At 49.2% G+C, this 5595-nt stretch overlaps 1 pseudogene; it reads right to left on the reverse strand.

Moving 5' to 3' along the window:
* The window catches only part of LOC111976125 (inactive tyrosine-protein kinase transmembrane receptor ROR1-like), a 505588-nt pseudogene that overhangs the window by 272827 nt on the left and 227166 nt on the right, over positions 1–5595 (reverse strand).

The raw sequence follows: 5595 nt of genomic DNA on the forward strand, positions 1-5595 counted from the left end.
GCAACCAGAAGCGAGAACAACAGAGCAACAGAGCGAGAAGCAACAGAGAGCGAGAGCAACAAGAGTCGAGACAACAGAGGAGAACAACAGAGGAGAGCAACGAGAGCAACAGAGCGAGAACGAACAGAGCAACAGAGCTGAGAACAACAGAGCGAGAGCAACAGAGCGAGAGACAAAGAGGCGAGAGCCAACAGAGCGATGAACAACGGAGCAACAGAGCGGGAGCAACAGAGCAACAGAGTGAGAACAACAGAGTGAGACAACAGACGCGAGAAGCAACAGAGTGAGAACAACAGAGTGGGAACAGACAGAGCGACAGAGCGAGACAACAGAGCGAGAGAACAGAGCGAGAACAAGAGAGCAACAGAGCGAGAGCAACAGAGCGAGAACAACAGAGCGAGAACAACAGAGTGAGAACAAGCAGAGTGAGAACAAACAGAGTGAGAACAACAGAGTGAGAACAACAGAGTGAGAAACAACAGAGCGAGAACAACAGAGTGAGAACAACAGAGCGAGAACACAAGAGAACAACAGAGCGAGAACAACAGAGTGAGAACAACAGAGCACAGAGTGAGAGCAACAGAGTGAGAAGCAACAGAGCAACAAGAGCGAGAGAACAAGAGCGAGAGCAACAAGAGCAACAGAGCGAGGAGCAACAGAGCGAGAGTAACAGAGCAACAGAGCGAGAGCAACAGAAGGAGAGAAACAGAGCGAGAAAACAGAGCGAGAACAACAGAGCGAGAACAACAAGAGCGGAGAACAACAGAGCGAAGAACACAGAGCGAGAAACAACAGAGCAGAGCAAAGCGAGAGCAACAGAGCGAGAAAACAGAGCGAGAACAACAGAGGAGAACAACAGAGTGAAAGCAACAGAGCGAGAACAACAGAGCACGACAAAGCGAGAGCAACAGAGCGAGAACAACAGAGCGAGAACAACAGAGTGAAAGCAACAGAGCGAGAACAACAGAGGCAACAGAGCGAGAGCAACAGAGCGGAGAGCAACAGAGCGAGAACAACAGAGCGAGAACAACAGAAGCGAGAACACAGAGTGAAAGCACAGAGCGAGAAACACAGAGCGACAAAGCGAGAGCAAGCAGAGCAAGAGAGCGAGAGCAACAGAGCGACAAAGCGAGAGCAACAGAGCAACAGAGCACGAGAGCGAGAGCAACAGAGCGAGAACAACAGAGCGAAGCAACAGAGCGAAAAGCAGACAAAGAGCAAGAAACAGAATACAGAGTGAGAGCAACAAGCGAGAGCAACAGACAGAGTGGAGCAACAGAGCAAGAGCAACAGAGCGAGAGCAACAGAGCAACAGAGCGAGAACAACAGAGCGAGAGCAACAGAGCAAGAGGGAGAGCAACAGAGCGAGAAGCAACAGAGCAACAGAGTGAGAGCAACAGAGCAGAGTGAGAGCAAGTGAGAGCAACAGAGCAAGAGTGAGAGCAACAGAGCAAGAGTGAGAGCAAACAGAGCAACAGAGCAAGAGTGAGAAGCACAGAGCAGAGCACAGAGCAAACGAGCGAGAGCAAAGAGCGAAAGCAACAGATGAAGCAACAGAGCGAGAGCAACAGAGCGAGAAGCACAGAGCGAGAGCAACAGAACGAGAGTGAGAGCAACAGAGCCAACAGAGCAACAGAGCGAGAGCAAAGAGCGGAAACAACAGAGCGAGAGCAACAGAGCGAGAGCAACAGACGAGCGAGAGCAACAGAGCGAGAGCAACAGAGCGAGAGCAACAGAGCGAGAGCAACAGAGCGAGACCAACAGAGCAACAAGAGGCGAGAGCAACAGAGCGAGAGCAACAGAGCAACAGAGCGAGAGCAACAGAGCGAGAGCAACAGAGCAGAGAGCAACAGATGAGACACAACAGAGCAACAGAGCGGAGCAACAGAGCGAGAGCAACAGAAGCAACAGAGCAACAGAGCGAGAGCAACAGAGCAACGAGCGAGAGCAACAGAGAACAGAGCGAGAGCAACAGAAAGTGAGAGGCAACAGAGCAACAGAGTGAGAGCAACAGAGCGAGAACCAGAGCGAGAGCAACAAGCAACAGAGCGAGAGCAACAGAGCGAGAGCAACAGAGCACAGAGCAACAGAGCGAGAACAACAGAGCGAGAGCAACAAAGCAACAGAGCGAGAAGCAACAGAGCGAAGAGCACAAGCAACAGAGCGAGAGCAACAAGAGCAACAGAGCGAGAGCAACAGAGCAACAGAGCGAGAACAACAGAGCGAGAGCAACAAAAGCAACAGAGCGGAGCAACAGAGCGAGAGCAACAAGAGCACAGAGCAACAGAGTGAGAAGCAACAGAGCGAGAGCAACAGAGCGAGACCAACAGAGCAACAGAGCGAGAGCAAACAGAGCGAGAGCAACAGAGCAACAGAGGCAACAGAGCGAGAGCAACAGAGCGAAGAGCAACAGAGCGAGAGCAACAGAGCGAGAGCAACAGAGCAACAGAGCAACAGAGCGAGAGCAACAGAGCGAGAGCAACAGAGCGCAACAGAGCAACAGAGTGAAGCAACAGAGTGAAAGCAACGAGCGAAAGCAACAAGAGCGAGAGCAACAGAGCGAGAGCAACAGAGCAACAGAGAACGCGAGAGCAACAGAGCGAGAGCAACAGAGCGAGAGCAACAGAGCAACAGAGCGAGAGCAACAGAGCGAGAGCAACAGAGCAACAGAGGCGAGAGCAACAGAGCGAGAGCAACAGCAACAGGAGCGAGAGAACAGAGCGAGAGCAACAGAGCGAGAGCAACAGAGCGGAGCAACAGAGTGAAAGCAACAGAGCGAGAGCAACAGAGCAACAGAGCGAGAGCAACAGAGCGAGACAACAAGAGCAACAGAGCGAGAGCAACAGAGCAACAGAGCAACAGAGAAAGCAACAGAGCGAGAGCAACAGAGCAACAGAGCAACAGAGCAACAGAGCGAGAGCAGACAGAGCAACAGAGAAACAGAGCGAGAGCAACAGCGGAGAGCAAACAGAGAAACAGAGCGAGAGCAACAGAGCGAGAGCAACAGAGCGAGAGCAACAGAGCGACAGAGCGAGAGCAACAGAGCGAAACAGCAACAGAGCGACAAGAGCGAAAGCAACAGAGCGAGAGCAACAGGCGAGAGCAACAGAGCGAGAGCAACAGAGCAACAGAGCGAGAGCAAAACAGAGCGACAGAGCGAAAAGAAGCAACAGAGCGAGAGCAACAGAGCGAGAGCAACAGAGCGAGAAGAACAGAGCGGAGAGCAACAGAGCGAGAGCAACAGAGCAAAGAGCGAAAGCAACAGAGCGAGAGCAACAGAGCAACAGAGCGAGAGCAACAGAGCGAGAGAAACAGAGCGAGAGCAACAGAGCGAGAGCAACAGAGCAACAGGAGCGAGAGCAACAGAGCGAGAGCAACAGAGCGAGAAGCAACAGAGCGGAGCAACCAGAGCAACAGAGCGGAGAGCAACAGAGCAACAGAGCGAGAGCAACAGAGCGAGCAACAGAGCGGAGAGCACAGAGCGAGAGCAACAGAGCGAGAGCAACAGAGCGAGAGAACAGAGCAACAGAGCGAGAGCAACAGAGCGAGAACAACAGAGTGAGAGCAACAGAGCGAGAGAACAGAGGAGAGAGACGAAGAGCGAGAGGTAGGGTTGATACAGTTTAAAATCTGAGGGATTCTGGGTGATGAAGTATTATGAAACACAGAAAGAGTCTTCTGGGCTGTCAGACACCTGTCAGACCCTGTCAGACACCTGTCAGACACCTGTCAGCACCTGTCAGACACTGTCAGACACCTGTCAGACACCTGTCAGACACCTGTCAGCACCTGTCAGACACCTGTCAGACACTGTCAGACACCTGTCAGACACCTGTCAGAGCCCTGATAGATGGAGACTTTAAAGGGTAACACTAGTCCTCTTAGTCTGTGTGTGAAGAGTGAGAGTGAGCTCCACTGAGATAATAATAATGTAAGGCCTGGCATAAAATCCATTCCCTATATGACTGTGTCAGACTGGATATCAGATTAAACTGTTCATTCTGCGGTATTACTAACATGGTTCTAATCGTTTCACTTAAGTGTAACTGTGTGCTCTTAGTAGGCCTATTGTTGTCAACGGCACATTGTACAATCTACACTACATGACCAAAAGTATGTGGACACCTGCTCGTCGACAATCTCATTCTGAATCATAGGCATTAATATGGAGTGTTCCCTACTTTGCTGATTTAACAGCCTCCATTCTTCTGGAAGGCTTTCCACTAGATGTTGGAAATTGCTGCGGGTACTTGCTTCAATTAGTGAGGTCGGGTACTGATGTAGGCCGATTGACAAAAAATGTCTGTATGCACCTCGCTTTGTGCACGGGGGCATTGTCATACTGAAACAGGAAAGGGCTTTCCCCAAACTATTGCCACAAAGTTGGAAGCACAGAATTGTCTGGAATGTCATTGTATACTGTAGAGTTAAGATTTCCCTTCACTGGAACTAAGCAGCCTGAACCATGAAAAACAACCCCARACCATTATTCCTCCTCCACCAAACTTTACAGTTGGCACTATGCATTCGGGCAGGTAGCGTTCTCTGGGCATCCGTTAAAACTAAATTCGTCCGTCAGACTGCCAGATGGTGAAGCGTGATTCATCACTCCAGAGAACATGATTCCACTTCTTCATAGTCCAATGGCGGCGAGCTTTACAYCACTTCAGTCAACGCTTGGCATTGYGCATGATCTTAGGCTTGTGTGCGGCTGYTCAGCCATGGAAACCCATTTCATGAAGCTCCTGYTTGTTTATGGAGATTGCATATCTGTGTGCTGAATTTTTGTTATACCTGTCAGCAACAACAAATTTGAAGGGGTGTCCACATACTTTTGTATAAATAGTGTATTTTAATAAGTCTCAACTTAAGCCAAACTTTCTCAGAGTATCAACAAAAATGTGACTTTCAAGAGAAGTTTCTTGTTTACTGGTTTGCTATATTACTGCAGTGCAAGCTGATCAAGCAGCAGCATCTGCCAGGGAACAGGATCAAATTAGCTGCCTAAACAAACTTTTGACCCAATACTTTTATTGGGTCAGAGAAGTCAAGAGAATCTTCAGAGAGATCAGATCACAAACCCTGCAGCTTCCTGTCTGGCGGAGCACAGCAACAGAGAAACACAAAACAGCCATTCACATGAAAGAGACAGAAGAGAGGGGGAGGGACACACAAATAGAGCCAGATTCCTCAACCCGTGCCAAAAAGTGTTACTATGTCTTGGTATACATATGGTACGTATGGTGTACGTATACATATATATATATATATATGTGTGTATATGTGTATGTGTGTGTGTGTATATGTGTATGTGTGTGTGTGTGTGTGTCTTGCTCCTCTATAACAAAGTAGGGCCTGAAGATGGATAACAGCAAACATGATGACAGCATTTAAAGTGCCAGTCCAGTCTCTTTTTACCTCATTTAACACCCGATTTCCTGAACAAAAGGCACATCTCAATAGGTGGTCCAGGTAGGTCATGATAGAGCACAAGTCTGTGGTTCAATGGTTGTATGTTGGTCTAATATAGGGTACTGTGTTCATGTTGTTGTAAGTGTTGGTCTATATAGGGTACTGTGTTCATGTTGTTGTAGT

The sequence above is a fragment of the Salvelinus sp. IW2-2015 genome, linkage group LG16 (genome assembly GCF_002910315.2).
Source record: "Salvelinus sp. IW2-2015 linkage group LG16, ASM291031v2, whole genome shotgun sequence".
In the NCBI taxonomy this organism is placed as follows: Eukaryota; Metazoa; Chordata; class Actinopteri; order Salmoniformes; family Salmonidae; genus Salvelinus; species Salvelinus sp. IW2-2015.